The sequence below is a fragment of the Aedes aegypti genome, chromosome 2, assembly GCF_002204515.2.
Source record: "Aedes aegypti strain LVP_AGWG chromosome 2, AaegL5.0 Primary Assembly, whole genome shotgun sequence".
Classification (NCBI taxonomy): Eukaryota; Metazoa; Arthropoda; class Insecta; order Diptera; family Culicidae; genus Aedes; species Aedes aegypti.
Window position 1 is genome coordinate 227,740,478 of NC_035108.1, and position 18,981 is coordinate 227,759,458.

General features: G+C 41.7%; 1 long non-coding RNA gene and 1 pseudogene across 1 annotated transcript; one reads left to right on the forward strand and one right to left on the reverse strand.

The window, feature by feature from the left end:
- Positions 1-1,368: 1,368 nt before the first annotated feature.
- On the reverse strand, positions 1,369-1,648 carry LOC110675552. Its single transcript, XR_002499591.1, has 2 exons — positions 1,545-1,648; positions 1,369-1,465 (listed from the first exon to the last, which is right to left on the reverse strand). It is a non-coding gene; the product is annotated as an uncharacterized LOC110675552 (long non-coding RNA).
- A 575-nt stretch (positions 1,649-2,223) lies between these two features.
- LOC110675164 lies at positions 2,224-4,586 on the forward strand (annotated as a pseudogene).
- Positions 4,587-18,981: the final 14,395 nt, after the last annotated feature.

Below are 18,981 nucleotides of genomic sequence, written 5' to 3' on the forward strand. Positions count from 1 at the left end.
AAAAAATATTATATCGTACACTACACACTCAATCACGATTTGCTTGTTCGGTAATTTTTTATACTGGGTACGAATTGTAAATCATAAAAAATACCGAACTTTCAGCTTTTTGACTGAAAAATTCTGAGGTTCAGTAATATTTTTTACTTTTTACTGAACTACGGTAGCTGTCAGACCCAATTTTGCAACATTACCGAACAGGCCGAAAAGTCAGTAAAAACAATTACCGACTATTCAGTAGTTGATGTTTTTTTACTGACTTGTCGTCAAAATCAAATCAAAACAAACTGATGCGCATGCGGGAAAGTGTCAAATGAGAATCTCCTGCTGTAGAATCGTCCGGCGCCGGGAGACACGGCTATTGCAACCAAACTTTTCCTGCACCTATTTTGCGCTTTCTCGTGGTAAGTAGTCGAAATTTAGTGAGAAAATCAACCATTTTAAGCATCCAAAAAGGCTCAGCACGATTTCAACTGCATACGTTGGTAAATTCGGTTGGTTTCCATACAAGAGGTAAATTCATCTGCATCATTGAGTTTCCCTCTTGTATACAAACCAACCAAATAATGATTTTGTCACATATTTTTCGATTACTCCCACTGAGATATAGGCATATCGTAGATGTTTATTCGTACGAAAAATGCATGTCGATGTTCATGTTCATGTCGATTGGGTTTTAATTTGTATTGATTTCTGAAAAAACAGTATCCGGAGAAGCAAAGCATGAAGCATGGGAAACTGGAAAGCCAGTAAAAACGCTTAACAATTTTACTGACTAAGTCAGTTATTTCCATCAATCAAAACATATTTTGGATTACTGGGTTTTTTCGGTAATCGTAAAAATTACCGAAAAAACCGTAGTTCCAAAACCCAGTAAAATTTTACTGGGGTCGGTAATCTGAATTGGCTGTGTAACTAGTATTTTCGTTTTTCTCCGTGTACGTGATTTTTTTCCATCACACTTTTCATGTAGCTCTTAGGGCTGGTTTATATACTTCATAACGCTTATATTGGCCATTTTGGACACCCACCCACCCCCTCATGACGCTTCTTGTATTGATACTCTATAATTTTTGTATGAGCCGTAACAACGTTAGAACACCCACCCACCCCCTAAAGCGTTATGAAATTTGTGAATGGGTCCTTACGTAAATCATAGGTAGCCCAGAATGAACGCACGAACTTTGGAAGTTCGTCCATTCCACCGTCGCTAAACGTAAGAGCTACGTGGATTTTCCGGTAGCCTTTACGAAGCGTTTAAATAGGACCTAGATGGTTTTGCATTAAATTTAACTGTAATAAAGACCAATCTTATTTCTAATAGGCTTTGGAAGAAAACTAATTCCCAATTGGAAAATGTAAACAAACTTCAAAGGTTATGATACTTTTATTGTCATTCTGAGCATTTTGAATCCTGTTTCTCCAATTTTGCGAGTTTGGTCTGTCTTGTTGTAGCCTTCGCGTGCTATAATTGGTAGAGGTTATAAATTACGTATAAAATATGAAGTAATGCAGGGATTTGTCGGTATACAAAGCATGTTTACCTTGAAATTAATCTTACACAGTATTTGAAGCAGCAGCAGCTTCTGAAGTTCTTCAAAAATCAAGCGGGCGCCATCTTAGGATTTGAGCTCAACACCGAATGTACGTACACTATGCAGATGTCAAAATGAACTCAGGCACCTATTAGATTTGTTTTACCAATTTAGGATGATATTGTGTTGCCTAATAACACAGAACACCTAGATATAAGAAATAATGAATGTAATGTTTGGAATGATACTAATTAAAAAAACAAAAAAAATAAAACTCAGGCACCTACGTGAATTCCACGTAAGTGCGATAGGTAACCTCAGTAAGCATTACCGAGTCACTATTTGGTGGTTATGAATGGTTTAGTGATCTTTATCTTAGTCAGGTGAAGTAGAGATAAAATGAATTTGGAATGATCTACGTGATTTTTCACGTAGCAATGACGTTTGGATTTTTTTGAGTGTAGGGCAATGTGATGGATTTTAGGGGTCATCCAAATATGACGTCCATCATATAAGGGAGGGGGGGGGGGGGGGGTCCACGAAAGTGTGACAGTACATGTATAGTTATCACGCCAATAGTCCATTTTGCGAGACGTTTTTGAACAGCTGATCGCTTATTTTATGAATGAAATTTTGACAGAAGGCGGTGTCGTAACGTGTGAAAGTAACAGTGTTGCCGTTTCGTGAAATGGATTATAGACAAATCCAGTTGCCTGCAGTGCAATGTTAACTAAATTTTCTTTGTTTGCTGTGAGAACTGTCACAACATTGCTTTTGTTTGCTGTGAGAATCCAAAGATAAACAGAATTGCTGCAAAACAACCACTTCCTTGTTGGCCTGCCGTTGACCGAAAGCTCAACGACGTCAAACAAACACCGTTACGTTTTCATTCTGAGGAAATCGACTTGTGTAAGACTGATTGTGCGTTGGTGTTCGTGGCAGTTTGCTTGGGGACCTCTATGGTATGGGTGACCTAGTGTAGATGTAGTTGTGAACCTTAGAGGAAAACAATATGCACTCTGTTTCGAAAAACACCCATAATCCGGGTGTAAAATTCTCAATCTGTCTCAATTGCGTTGTTAAAACGAGTCCGAACTTAAATTTGACAGTTCGGAAATTATTTCCCCTCTGATTTCGATCTGTCAAAAATAAGTCTGCTTCAGAGGAGACTTATTTTTGACAGATCGCGAATTATTTCGTTAGTTCGTGTTTGTTATTATGAATGACGTTTACATTTATGTTCCCGCTTCGATTACACGCAGCGAACTGGACTATCGAATTTCATAAATTTTGCCTTAGGTGTCAGCCAGGGTAGACGCGTCACGCGAAGCGACGCGAAAATTGTCTGCGAAGGAATAACAATTATTAATAATGAAATGTCAAACTCCAAAGGATTTTCGCGTCGCTTCGCGTGACGCGTCTACCCTCCCGCATAGCAAAATACAGTTTGTCTTACTTTAAGAACAATAAACATCTTGTAACGATTACTGTTAATGTATCAGAAATAGTTGCTTTTATGTAAAACAATATGGACTTCAAAGTTGTTCACCATTTCAAACAGTTAGATCAACCCATACCTATCAGTAACAATATATGATACATCTTTGATATTGTTAAATTATATGGGAATGAATTCAAGCAAGATATGGTGGAAATATACCGCCACAATTTGGCAAATTGTTTTTGTTTAAATTTGTGCAACACACTCACACATTTGCATTTGACAATATTGAACTACATTTTAACAGTTCGACAAATAGTTACATTTTGTTGGTATTTGTAAGCAGGGACGAAAAAACTCATGCTCACTATACTCAATTCACTGACATTAATGCCACCATCAAAGCAACCGCACCACCACCAATATGATTGTACCAATGAAGATGCCACAAAAGTACATGAAGAAAACAAACAACGATGCCCGTAAGTCGTTGGTGTTTTTGATGATCAAAAGCAGAAGAGTATCAGTTTTAGAAAATTGATTATCAATGAGGTTCATATTAATTAAAAAATATGCTGCTATACGGGTAATGAACGATCCGATGCACGGAATCGATTATATTGACGCGTCTTTAGTGTGCTGCGTGCAAAAATTACAACTTTTTAAAGCGGATTGTAAAAAAGTCAAGCTGATTCGAATGAATATCATTTTTTTGTTTCCGATGATCACAAGGCGGTTGAGTATCAGCAGGTTAACAGAAAACTGAAAATCTTGCGGCAAGCGCTGTGCCAATCTTGGTTGCGTTGTCAAGGTGAGGGTAAAAACAAACAAAAATCAACGAAGATTCCACCCAGCAAGTGTCAATATAGGCGAGAGTAGATTGAGTATTTTCGTCCCTGTTTGTAAGCGACATTTAATCTGACTTTGAGTGTAGAAAAAAATCGCCGTCGGATTGCCGTCGAAGGAAAACTGTCAAGCTGTATTGTTTACTTTTTATTCTACTGTTAAAACTGTTCAAAGCTTGCAATTAATTTATAAAAGTCGAGTTAGACTGAAATTAAGTTTACAGAACAGCAATTCACATAAAAAAGTGACAACTTCGATCGACACAGTAAGTACATATCTTTCGCCAATCTGTTGGATGTTTGGTTCAAACCCAATCCCCGTAGGAACTGCGCACCAAAATCGATACCGCTTGCCGGATGGAGGAGGAATTCACCAAGCTGTATAACGAAAAAGTAGTCAAGGAGCGGCATCAGATGACCCGGTTCTACATGGACAACGGTTTGCTGGAAATGGAACGGAAATGGTGCCAACGGGAAGGACAGCATCCAGAAGTACTTCCAGGAACTGCCCCGCTTCGAACACATTATGAACACCCTGGTCGCTCAGCCGATCATTGGCGACGCTGTGTCCTCGCAGCTGACGTTCATCAAGGTTTCGGGAACGGTCATCTACCAGGACAATTCTACCAAACCCTTGCAGAAGACCTTCACGGTTACAGCCCAGGGCGACAAGTGGAAGATTGCGAGTGATTGCAGCGCTGCTTCCGGTTGCTGGATGCTATCTTTTAAGGGAATCGATCAATACATGGATGCATTGGAAGGCGATATTCCGTGAGTTTCAGAAAGAATGAAAGAATATCCTTGAGGTGATATTTAACTTTAATTGAATCATCGCAGGGCTGGTAGCGGGTCTGGTTTTCTATTTTAGTTCGAGTCTTTAAAATGTGCAAAATTAAGAGGTTGATTACGTAACTATTCATCTGATTCTTCAAGAATTTCTTCTCAAATTCCCCGAGAAAAAGCCTCAGGAATTATCCTAGTGCTTGCATCATATTACATAACAGAATAGGATAGGGTAAAAATACAATAAAGAACCGTAATCCAAAAATTATGCATACGTTATTTATTTCCCTTAGAAACATATGGTTCAAATGTATCAACACTGTTTGGCTTACATTGATTTTGCCGAAAAATGGACAGTATATTTACCTTTTGGAAAACTGTTGATGAGAAATTTTGTTCGAGAAAATCGACGTTTTCAAATGGTTACATAACTTAACCGCCTATTCCCCACATTGTGATTTTCCTATTTACCGTTTGTCGAATTGTTAAAAACGTTTCGGGTATGGTGGATATATTGTTATTTTTCATTGTAACCAAAATCATTCAGATATTGTTGCAAATGGTTGTGGACCTTTCGGGAAACTGTACTGATATAGTTTTTGTTTATGCGGGCTGGCCGACACCTTATGAAAGGTGGAACGATTATTGCAATACGAACGCTTTATGTATCGTTTTAGCATCACTCCACATCAAGGCGTCGATAGGCGCGTAGTGTACGCTCGGACCTATCGATCGCAAGGTTCTTGGTTCGATTCCAGGTTGCCGCGAAAACGTTTTTTGTTTTCAAATTACGGTTTCATAAGGAAAATTTACGAATTTCAATCCGATTTCTTGTGGCGAATTCTCTTAAGGGGTTCCTATGTTAATCGATAGTCCATTTGCCTGAGTGTACCGATGTGGTCGGTCTGATCTTCCAGCTGCACCAAGGAACGCTTGTAAGTTAGAAAATGCAATTCGACGGATTTTTTCAGTATCCATGCAAGACGCCCTGCTTCGGAAGTAGGGCGCATTAGAGCGCATCCGGATGCGAATCGAATGCACCACTTTCGAAGTTAGGTATCTAGCATAGATTCCGAGAAAAATCCAACGTCGGAGAGGAACCGTTTCTAGCTTTTTACCGACCCAGGTAACCACTAAGCACTGTTATAAGCGGTATATGGGCCGCTTAACGGATTTTCAGTGCCAACAGGCTTTATATAACATTTTCAAGTGTTTTTAGGCACTGTGACCTTTGGGCACTGAAACAAGCTGTATATGAGTATATAACGCTATACCACAGTACTCGTAAGCCCTGTGCCTGCAAGCAGCATAGAACGGCTGTCAATGCTGTTAAGAGGCTTGTGTAAATGACGTTTATGCCACCCGAATCAAATTTGGCTTCGTTCAAAACAAATCACGAACGAGGATGCAATTTGTCAAGAATGACAAAATTTGAAGCGGTATTGAATAGCAACATGATTGTTATTACGGATGATTAAAAAACGTATAAGGTGTGGTGCTGTAAACCTGATCGCAATCCGAATGGTCTCCGGAACAACGGGATACCAGGTTCGTAATTATCTGAATCCTCCGCAACGAACGAAAAAGTCTGAAACTCACGCATTCCAACCGTTCCGGAGATCGTCCGGATTGCACCGACTGTGATCAGGGTTGCGGTACTGGGAAAAAGGGATAAAATTTATTTTTAATGCTCTCAGGGGATTTTCCAGGGAGTTTCTCGAATATATAATACCTGTTGTTTATGAGATTTTTGTTCTGGGTTTCGACAAAATGTAGCAATTAAATATCCAGGTCAAAGTACATTCAATGTATGCCATTACCAGCATCCTTGATAATACCGCTTTATGTACAATGCTGAGCAAGGTAAATCAGAAGAGCATCGATAAAGCAGATGGGAATGTAACCGGAATCATTTAATAGTAGGAGATGGGAGTGTTGGAGTATTCGACTCCGGAACGACAGGTCTTCCCGGAAGAACTCGACGACGAGCAGAGTAGCGAATACGCGGCGGACACAGCCAAGCACCAGCGGACAAAGGAAATCGGATTTGGAATCGAATTACTTAACTCGCGAGGAAAAACTACGATTAGGAAATTAACTTTTATTAGCAGCGGTAAAAACACGTTTATAATGCGCGGCAGACTTTGTTGTAATAATGATTGTCTCTTGGTTCGATGAGTGAGGGGTGTGCGGATAATCTAGGCTAACAAATGGAAAGGGATAAATCATTGTACTCCGACACTCCTCCTCAATGTTCAGTCACTTTACATTGCAACCCCGAGCATATCACGGAATCGCTCGAGCTTAGTCGGTCCAAGCGGCTTTGTGAGGACATCAGCAGCCATAATATCGGTCGGGCAGTACTCCAGGGTTAACTGTCCACTGTTGCAAAGCTCCTCCACGAAGCGCTCCTTCGTGTCGATGTGCTTCGACTTTCGACTTGACCGCCCTGTCTTCACAAAAGTTATACAACTCTGATTGTCCTCTCTCAGGATCGTTGGCTTCTTCTGTTCCTCATCAAGATCGCGCAGAAGATGTCTCAGCCAGATGGCATCCTGGCTTGCTTCACAGAGCGCAACATTCTCGGCTTCCATGGAGCTGAGTGTCACGCACGTCTGACGTCTGCTAGCCCAAACGATCGCTCCATCTCCGTATTTGAAGACAAACCCTGACGTTGATCGGCGTGTCTCTACATCATCTGCCCAGTCCGAGTCACTGTAGCCAATCAATGCACTACCGGAACCTGCTCTCAGATGTAGATAGTACTCCTTCGTTCCGCAGAGGTAGCGCAGTACACGTTTGGCTGCCGTCCAGTCACGTTCTGTGGGCTTGGCAAATTTGCGTCCTAGTATAGCTGCGCTGGCAGCGATGTCCGGTCGGGCACACACGGAAAGGTAGAGAAGTCCACCTACTAAGCTTCTGTACTGCGTAGGGTTCTGAAGCTCATCGCTGGTATCAACGGTCTTGGCATACTCAGGGTCCATAGGGGACTTCGCCAGTTTGGCCTGTCCCATCCCGAATCGGTCGATCAGCTGATCAATATATGCCAGCAAACGTAGCTTGAAAGCTCCTTCTTCGCGCTTCACCTCCATGCCTAGGAAGTGACTCACGTCTCCTAAGCAAGTTAGCTCGAATTCTCCGTTGAGAGCATCAACTACATGCTTGATCTCCCCTTCATCAGCCGACGCGACGAGCATATCGTCAACGTATACCAACAGAAATACAGTTTTACCACGTACCTTTTTGATGAACAGACACTGGTCTGCGGTTGACTGTTGGAAACCAAGCCGGCCAAGAACGTCCTGCAGCTTTATGTTCCAGCATCTGGCCGACTGGCGCAGCCCGTAAATGCTGCGTTTTAGCCGGCAGACAAACTCCTCCTGACCCGATACTGCATAGCCCGGTGGTTGCCTCATAAATACCTCTTCTTCAAGTTCAGCGTTCAAATAGGCCGTCTTAACATCAAGGTGTTTAACGGCAAGTCCCTTCTTCGCGGCCACAGCGAGGAACGTGCGGAATGTTGCGTGCTGAGTTACCGGAGCGTACACTTGATCAAAATCAATTCCATATTTCTGCGCGTAACCTTGCGCCACAATGCGGGCTTTACACTTCACAATCTGTCCCAACTCGTTTTTCTTCACCTTAAAAACCCACTTTGAACCGATCACTTTGCGTCCTTTCGGTGGTAATACCAGTTCCCAGGTTTGGTTTCGGCGATGCGACTCGAGTTCGTCGGCCATCGCATTCCGCCACACTTTAATCTGTTTTGCTTCTTCCACACTGTTCGGTTCTTCTTGCACGCATTCCGCACTTCCTGCTGCAATGTCCAGCACAAAATCGTTCAAATGCTGAGGCACAACACCACGGTTCTTCCTTACAGGTCGTCGCACTTCATTGTCTCTCAGTTCTTCATCGTCGCTTAGCGACTCGTACATACTTCGATCACTGTCATTGTCATTCGGTACATTTTGATCTCTTCGGACACTTTTTGGTGCTTTCACACCCACTGATTCTTCACCGTTTCCCTTCAACGGCAGGATCTTCTTCTCTCCGGCGACGCGCTCCTCCTCCTCCTCAGGAACAACCGGGAACTCCCCCGAAGACGAACCATTGCCGAGCTCGATGAATCGCACATCTCGGCTCACTGTGATCTGGTTGGTGGCACGATCGACGAATCGGTACCCCTTGTGCTCCATGGAGTACCCAACCAGAGTCAACTTTCGAGCTTTACTCTCCATTTTCGATCGCTTCACCGACGGTACATGTACGAAGGCTTCACTCCCGAACACTCTTACGTGGCTTAGGTCCGGTTTTCGTCCCCACCACAGCTCGTATGGTGTACGCAGGACGGACCTCGACGGTAGTCGGTTCTGGAGGTAGGTAGCCGTCAGCACGGCCTCTCCCCAAAATCGCTTTTCCAGACCGGCATCTAGCAACATGCACGTTGCCATCTCGGTGATTGAGCGGTTTTTCCGCTCCGCGACTCCGTTAGATTGCGGCGAATACGGAGTGGTATATTGCGGCACGATCCCCTCCTTCTTATAGAAACTTCGCAACTCGGCGTTATCGAATTCGCCGCCGCCGTCAGAGCGGATGACCCGGGGCTTTCGTCCGAATATGTTCTCCACCCATCGCACAAAATCTTTGATATTTCCCGCAGCTTCTGATTTGCTTTTAAGCAAATACGTCACAGTAAACCGGCTGTGATCATCAATCAGATGCATCACGTACCGATTGCCACTTGGAGTCGTTTCCTTCATGGGGCCACACAGATCGGTGTGGATAATGTCCAGCACTTGGCTAGACTTTCGCTCTTCAACCGGCGGAAACGGAGCACGGGCCGATTTCCCTTCAGCACAACATTCACAAACGATTTGCAAATTGCATTTGCTTACCTTCATTCCGGTCGCCAGATCGTCTTTCACCAGGCGCTCCACCGCCGCCCAATCGCGGTGGCCTAGACGACGATGCCACTGGTGTCGACAGTTTTCCGAATGCTGACCAACAGTAGCGGCCAACGAAGTCGCTCCCTGACGCAGATGGTACAATCCGCTACGTCGGCTACCGGTTGCCATTACTTCACCACTCCGGTTGGAAATCTTACAGTCATCTTTACCAAATGCCACACTCAAGCCTTTCTGTGCCAACTGGCTCACGGAAATCAAACTTGATGCCAGTCCGGGCACGTATTGCACTTCACTCATTTCTATCTTCACTGTGTTCTCCTCGTCGTCGACCCCATACAACACACCACTTCCTTGACCGAAGATCCGGGTGCGTTCTCCATCGGCGAGGGTAATCCATCCACCTTCACATTTCTTCAGCGACGAAAAGAACGACTCATCGGAGGTCATGTGAGCGCTGGCTCCGCTGTCGATTATCCACGACGAAAAATCACTACCGACGGTAAACGCAACACTTTTCGCCTCGTTGTGGGCGGATTTTGCTTTCACGTTATCCTTCTTCGCTGCCTCCTCTCTTTGGGAAGCGATATACTTCCGGCAGTTGCGACGAAGGTGGCCGGGTTGCTTACAATAATGACACGTTCGGGTTTCCTTTACTTGACGGTCTTTCGTGCGATTCATCTGGGACCGCATTGCCTTTTCAGGTTTTGTCGGAAGGCCGTCTCGCTCCCGACGACGCTGAAACTCATCCATCAAGCGCGCCTTGACGATGTCCATCGAAATCTCGTCGTCTGCCCTACTGTCGAGCACGGAAACAATCCCATCGAACGACGGGGGAAGACTGCGTAAAAGCATACAAATCTTCGTGTCGGCATCCAGCTTCGTGCCGGCGGCATCCAGACGATCAAACAGCTCGTCAATCTCACTGAGATGCTGTTCAAGATCGCCGTTTTCCACTAAATTTATTGCACACAATCGCTTCAATAGCGACACCCGAACCGAACGACTTGTTTTCTGGTGATAGTTCGCCAAAGCTTCGAAAACGTCACGCGCGTACTTTTTGTTTTTAACGAGAGGAAGCTGGCTATCTTCCAGCAGCAAAACAATCGTTGATTTCGCTTTTCTGTCATCACTACACCACTCTTCATCGCGGTCTTCTTCTTCCGTCGGGACCGGATCTTTCACTGTATACCAAAGGTCTTCACGGCTGAGCAACATTTCTAGACGTATTTTCCACGTCTGCCAGTTTTGCCCATTTAACTTTGGCACAGCAAATCTCGCGTCAACCATCGTTCACTTCGCGCACTAACCGGTGACCGAACGAACGTAAACAAAACAACTACGAGCTGCGTGAGCTGTGATGACTCGGTACTTCTCTTCTCACTTTTCTTCGAGCGTTGTTTGCCCGGAACACAACGGAAAACGAAACGGCTTCTTCACTCACTCTTCGCAGTGAACGTCAACTTTTTCCGTTCTGCTTTTCTCCCCGCTATCACACACACTAATCAAACTTCGCTCTCGCCACGTTCACGGGCGCAGCACCTTCTCGCGATTTCTTCCTCCTCCGGGAGGGGAAACACTTAACCTCAAATCTTCCTTATGCGATCGCACTGGGGCTACTCCCTGGGGCCCATAACCTGTTGGAGTATTCGACTCCGGAACGACAGGTCTTCCCGGAAGAACTCGACGACGAGCAGAGTAGCGAATACGCGGCGGACACAGCCAAGCACCAGCGGACAAAGGAAATCGGATTTGGAATCGAATTACTTAACTCGCGAGGAAAAACTACGATTAGGAAATTAACTTTTATTAGCAGCGGTAAAAACACGTTTATAATGCGCGGCAGACTTTGTTGTAATAATGATTGTCTCTTGGTTCGATGAGTGAGGGGTGTGCGGATAATCTAGGCTAACAAATGGAAAGGGATAAATCATTGTACTCCGACAGGGAGAACATTAGTTCGGGCCGCAGTCATTCAACAAAAAAAAACAACTTGGCTGAGACAGAAATAGAAAGAAAAGTACATGAGATAAACAAACTTTCTTTTTTTCTTTTTCCTCCGCCCACGTGCTATAAAATTTTTGACATATCTCACTTCAGGGACTAGGAACGAGTAGGCCGTTTATCGGCCGAATAATTCGCCAAAAGTGGCTTTTGAGCGGCCCTTAATCACGATATACAGCGGGAATTCGCTGGTTGGAACACGACTGCCTTCCATCTAGCGAATCCGACCCGTTAGTTGGAACGACTGACGGCTGGTGAAAATGCTCCAGACTAACGCATCTAGAGAGCAAAACGTCACGAAACGCACATATACATACACATTTGTTCTATATATGGAGACTTCAATGCGACGGTACTCAGACGTCAAAGTCAGTTGACATATTATCTTGACATTCGAGTGCTTTTTAGTTGGAATATTTTCCAACCAGCGAACATCCAACCATCGAGTCATTCCATGTAGCGGACCCCCAACGAGCGAATCCCCACTGTAGTTCCAATTAGCCCAGTTGACTATGCCTTTAAATCGACTATAGAACTGATTTGGGGCCGATTTTTACGGCTTATTGGTTACTTGGGGAGCTATAAAGCATGTTTACATGTTTACTCAATTTTTTAATGTTTTTCTTATGTTTAAGTCCAAGAAACGTTTTTTTTAAATTTTGTCCAGGCCCATGGCACGGGACGACTTTTAGCGTAGTCAACATCTCCATGTGTTTACTCATTTTCGGGTAATTTGAATCGAGAGTGCAACCAGAATGCGAAGTTTTGTTTGATGTTTATGATCCATAATCGAGCAAGTGCCGCAATAAAATCACCGATTGCTTGCTTGGAGGCTTGCAGGATGCCTTTCAATGTTTTCTCTCCTTCCAAAACCATCGAAATGTTGAATGTGCTTCAGCTTTTTGGCACATTATGAGCTGATTTAACAATATCAAAAATTGATAATCAAACCATAACAAACAATTAAACAAAACAACGGTCTTTATTTTCACAGTTCTTACAACTGACAGTGGGCGATATTCATTTATCGCCCGGGACATCCTGGTTACGAAGAACACTGTGTATCGATATATGGTTGTCATGGACCTGATTTTGTCACACTCCTTGGCTCAAACTCAAATTTTGGGAGTATTGTGCATCCCGATAAAATTCAGAAAAAGAACTTCGCTCAATTTCCTCTTCTTTATCAACGAACTTAAGGTAACACACGATAGACTCATCGTGGCATCCATGAACAATCTATGTTCAAACTATCGTTGAAAAGAAAATATTTCTGTTTTATATCATATCGATCATTCGGTGATCTATCCGGATCATATGCTTGCTAACAACAGGCATGTTGATACACTTTCAGTTCATCTATGTCCGGTAGAACCGATATCACATCCCCAAAACTACAAAATTGATCATCATTTATGGATAGCAAACAGTTGCACCTTAAGCACCGCCAACACATTTTCAATCGAAAGGATTTTGGCGCGCTCGAACTGACCAATCCTCCGTTGTGGTGAAACTTCTTCCGTCGACGTGATGTTGGATAGTTTTCTAAAACAGTCGAGATAAAAGCCGAGCCGGCAGAGCAATGACAGTTAGTTCGTTCAAAACTTCGCTTCGGAAGTCCAACCGGCGAACTCCAGATTGGTGCTGCGAAGTCAATATTTTGCTTTACGTGTCCCTTCCGAAAAGTCAGATAGGAACAACCCCTGTGTTAAAACTAAAAGCCCTGTGGTGTTTTTGTCAATTAAGTGAACGTCAAACATGATCAAAAGTGTCAAAGTTTATTTATGGACCCAATTTTCAAAGTAAAGTTTAAATATGATGTAGCCGCTATTTGAGTGGGAAAAAATGCTAAAATAGTTGCAGTAACATGCTCTTCCAAGTCATTGAATAAAAACAAGTTTTCATTATTGCGGCGCTTATATTAAATCCACATCCAGCGGCGGCGGTAACGCGCAGAAGATATGCGCGCAATTCAAACGCAACGTCAAAATTCAAGTAGGCTTGGATTTTTTCGTGCTTCAAGGACACAAATGTTTCAAATTTGCTAAATCTGAAACATTTATTGATTTTCATTATCACTGCGACGGTATATCGACATTTTCAGATAATCGCATTACGTGGATTTATCTTGCAGAGCACAATAAACATTTTAGGACCCAATTTGAGTGACAATTAGAAGTTCGGCAGTCAAAACTTCGGCGAAGTTCGGCGTCGGCATTCTAATTTAGTGCTTCGCCGACGCATAAGGAATGCCTTTGTCGGCGTAGCACTTCGGTAGAATGCCGACGCCGAACTTCGGCGAACTTTTGTTGGTTTTGTTATGAACTTCGGTCTAAAGTTAATCAGAATGCACAATAACGCAATTGAGACAGACCCAATGAGAATATATACCGAGGTGAGGAAATGACATTTAGTGTGCGTGACATCCGTGTACGGTGCAAAATGTTTCACCAATACAAGCGAGTGAGCTCCCATAAGAAGACGTGTAAATTAGTGACGTAGTTATTTTTGTTTACGTTTTTTCGCTTTACTAATACACAGCCATTGCTTCTTCTTCCACACCTTAGTATATATTCTCATTGAGACAGACTGTAGTGAATAAGACGAGGGTTGAGTACAGAATGTCATTTATTTCCATATCCTTAAATGCTGTGCTAGATTATATTTCCTTAATATCTATGTTCACTAGATGCTACACAGACCCTTAGCTTTAGCTGTCAAAATAAGTGAAAAAGACTTACACTGTAAGACCAAAGTACTCTTTAAAGGGTAAAAAAGTACCCTCTTTGAGAGAAAACCAGGCCCATGACAATCATATATCGATACACAGTGTTCTTCGTAGCCAGGATGTCCCGGGCGATAAGTGAATATCGCCCACTGTCATTGTAAGAACTGTGAAAATAAAGACCATTGTTTTGTTTAATTGTTTGCTATGGTTTGATTATCATTTTTTGATATTGTTAAATCAGTTGATAATGTGCCGAAAAGTTGAAGCACATTCAACATATCGATGGTTTTGGAAGGAGAGCAAACATTAAAAGGCATCCTGCAAGCCTCCAAGCAAGCAATCAGTTGCAATTTGATTGCGACACTTGCTCGATTATGGATCATAAACATTAAACAAAACTCTGGACAAACATTTCAAAAGGGCACATCGACATTGGTAAACATTGACTTTGCAAGGCGCTGTTGAGCCCATTTCAACTCGTTCACGCTCACCAATACCACTATCAGGAAGAGCTAACACCAATCTTTCTGACAGTGGTGTTAGTTTGCGTGGGCGGGCTAAAAAGGGCTCAACAGCAACGTTTCTAAAAAAAGGCTCAAGACCTCTTGGGCCCTTTTCAAATGTTTGTCCAGAACTTCGCATTCTGATTGCACTCTCGATTCAAATTATACGAAAATGAATAAACACATGGAGATGTTGACTACGCTAAAAGTCGTCCCGTGCCATGGGCCTGGAGAAAACTCATAAAAACAGTAAAGGGCCTTTACTCATTAAAGAGTAAACGGCTTGTACGTCAAATCAACGAGTGAATTTTACCCATTATCCTAAAAATAGTTTTTGAGAAATCGGTAAGTATTTCCTTTGTTTGGTTTCAAGCTGTTTATTATTATTGCTTCTTTTTTACAGAGATAATGGGAAAAACGGCATTCTGCATAAAGGAGCGTGCCAACCTTGCAGGATTATTGAATCTTATAGGATAGTTTCATTATTAGTTTAATTTATCCAGGAATCGTTAAATAAACTCTCCAATTTTTCTTTTACAGTTCTCTGACAGACACCATAGACTTAAAACCAACGATGTAAACGCATTGCAATCACCTTTTCAATGAACCCGGAAACAAGTCAAGGATATTTGGTTATTCCCAATATGTGGTTCCAGGAAGAAAACATTTGAAACATTTTATTTGATTTAGATACCGGGTACCCCCGTTGGTTTGACCACATTTAATCTGAACACTTTTTAATCTGTACCCCGCTAATTTGCACATCGTTCAGATTAAAAATGGTTCAAACGTCATAAAGCTCATGGAACGGAGTGAAGTGAGATGGAACGTTGTGGAACGGAACGCAGAATCAAAACAAAACAGTGAAAGAGGTAACCAGAAACACGTTTCCAGGGTGACTAGATGTTCAAATTAAAAATGAACCCCGATAGTTTGCATGAGGTACCGTTCAAATTAGCGGGGGTGCACGGTACATAAAAGATACATGTTTATTTCTGAGGTCATATAGATTCGTATAATAAAGTGACAACGTCGTTACATATATTTTTACTGAACTTCGTCATCAATTTTAGAAACAATTTAAAACAAAACAAACCATTTCCATTTACCATTTTAGCTAAGTATTGTGCTTTGCTTTGATAAATGGATTATTGGGAAAGTTGTGTATCGCACTTCGAAGGTCACCAAGCAGTGGTTCCAATATGTTTCTAAGCAAATGGAAAATTCTTCAAATGTACATTTACGCGACAAATTACACTGGTTTTGCTATCCAAATGCAGATTTGCACTTGACTGCATCATTGTCACAATTAATTATAATCGAACAAGCCTATTTCAAATGGCTGACATACTTTTACAAATGTTTTACAAGCAAGTTTTCGTGAAACAAATGAAACAAACAAACTAGCAACCCTGCTGAGAGCACATGCTTTTGATAAAACTTAAACAATTTTCGTTGGCGCGAAACCGATTCACTGCCTTTTCTTGCCCGCCAACGGCGAAAACAAAGGGTTTGACGTTTCCGCACTTATGAACCCGCCCGCACTTCTGAAGTGCGGGGTCCAATAAGGTGGGAACTGCGCAATATGCTGTTCCGCTCAAGAAAAGTAAAAATTTCTGCTCAAGAAATTTCCTAAGGACTGTTCATTTTATAAAGTGGACACCTTGTGCAAGCTGTATCTTTTTAATTTATTAATGAAATTTCAATCGGTTTTCTGCACATTGTACGACTAGTATTGTACAATGTTGTGATAAAAAAAAAAATCTCTGAAATAATTAGATTTCACACGAATATGGAACAACGATTGAAACGGTCGATTTTTGGAGATTATCAAAATCAATGGTTGTTTTTTAAAAAGACACCGACACGTTAATGCTTCCAGTGGGCGATTTGCCCTTTGAAGGAAGCACCACACTAGACAACGGACTAGCATGCAACGCCCAGTGGCACAGTCGAAAAACCTTCCTGACGAAAAGTTTTCCGGTCTGAAGCGGGAATCGAACCCACACCCCTTGACACGATGCGGCTAAATGCTTGGTAACACTAACCGCACGGCCACGAAGCCCACGGAATTGTTAGAAATTAGGTGGAAAATTCGACAATTTATATTTTTTATTTTCAAAACAGGCTTGTTTTTCAAAAGCATCATCAATCAGAAGTCTGATGGAAAAAATCAAGTTATTTTTGGAGCAGCAATTTTACAGATATAATAAAATCATTTTTCCCCTATATTTTTTAGAGAAAAATATTTTAAATTTCAAGGGAATTGATATGAGTAGAATTTTTTGGTTAAAAGTAAGTCCTGGGGGAAGTGCTAATATAGTATTGCGCAGTTCCCACCTTATTGGACCCCGCACTTCAGAAGTGCGGGCGGGTTCATAAGTGCGGAAACGTCAAACCCTTTGTTTTCGCCGTTGGCGGGCAAGAAAAGGCAGTGAATCGGTTTCGCGCCAACGAAAATTGTTTAAGTTTTATCAAAAGCATGTGCTCTCAGCAGGGTTGCTAGTTTGTTTGTTTCATTTGTTTCACGAAAACTTGCTTGTAAAACATTTGTAAAAGTATGTCAGCCATTTGAAATAGGCTTGTTCGATTATAATTAATTGTGACAATGATGCAGTCAAGTGCAAATCTGCATTTGGATAGCAAAACCAGTGTAATTTGTCGCGTAAATGTACATTTGAAGAATTTTCCATTTGCTTAGAAACATATTGGAACCACTGCTTGGTGACCTTCGAAGTGCGATACACAACTTTCCCAATAATCCATTTATCAAAGCAAAGCACAATATTAATATGAAAAATAACTTACGCTTGCATAGAGTTACTTATTTAGTCCCCACGTCACATTTAAAGCACAATAGAAACGCAATTGCTTTATTCTTAGAAGACCTTTCAATGTACATTGACAATCATCAAAATTGGCAACACTGCTGTAATAAAATCGATTTTATTTTCCACATATTATTTTCATAATATGTCATTCTGAGATTACCAATTGAAATATTCGGAGAAAACCGTTTACAATTTGCTGTAGATCGATAAATATGCGTACATGATTTTAAAAGTATGAGACTTTTTAGTAAACCTACCATAAACAGTAAAATTTATACTTAAGACTGTGGTTCAAACTCACGATTTAGCTCTCGTTTATACAAATATAGTTTCTTTAGTAATCCAAACTAGTTTTGAACACGCTTTTTTCTTTTCTCTTTTGCTGAGAGTGAAAGGATGGTGTATCCACAAATTTGGCCATAAATGGGTATATCACTAAAGTTACCTAATGTCAGAGAATTGTGGAATATAAATATTTGATTTTTTTAAAGCTATACCTTTAGTAGAATAGTAAAGGAGACAAACATACAATTTGTTCAAAAAATTAGGATTTTTGTTTTGCGAAAAATAATGTTAAACTTTGACGAACAGCTTTTCTTAGGAGTTTTTGGAAAACGCATATAGCTCTTCAACCAAAAGCATTTTCTAAGATCTTATATTTTCATAGCATTGTAGAATAATGGTTGAACGATGCACAGAAAACCGATTACGATTTTATCAATAAATAAAAAAGTTATAGCATAAACAAAGTGTCCACTTTATAAAATGAACAGTCCTTACAGTGAGCTCCATTTGAAATTACATTTCTTTTCAACTGCGTACTGCGATCCAAGAAAAATGCTTTTCTTGAGCATTTCTTGCAAGAAATTTCCCACGCATCGAGATGAACTAATCTACGATGACGTCACGCTGCAACTTCCAGCGGGAAGAAAACCTTTACTGCGGGCCATGTTTACAAAATATGAACGATTTCGTTGTACATTCATCCACTTCGTGTTCATCCGGTGAACAATCGTTGTCCGGATGTTGGTCCGGATGTCATTTAATGTAAACATTGCCCGCATTTAGAGCAGAAAAGAAAAAGAAAGTCGAGGACAAAAGAAGACCGAGGATAAGTCCATAAGGCTATCGCATCCTTCTCTTTCCAGCAACAAGATCAAATGGGATTTTTTGTTTGTTGTTTTCATACGGAAACGGTTTCCGTATGAAAACAATCCATATGCGTGCGTGTGCAGGAAAGAGAAAGATGATTAAACGTCAGATTGCCTTATAGAAGAGTGCATGGTGACGTCACGAAAAATTCTCCTTCTCTGTCCCTCTTTAATCACGCTCAATTGACTGTCCTGCTCTTTGACACTCACTGCTGGAATTGTTTAGATATTTTTTATACTGCTTCGCGACTAAAAA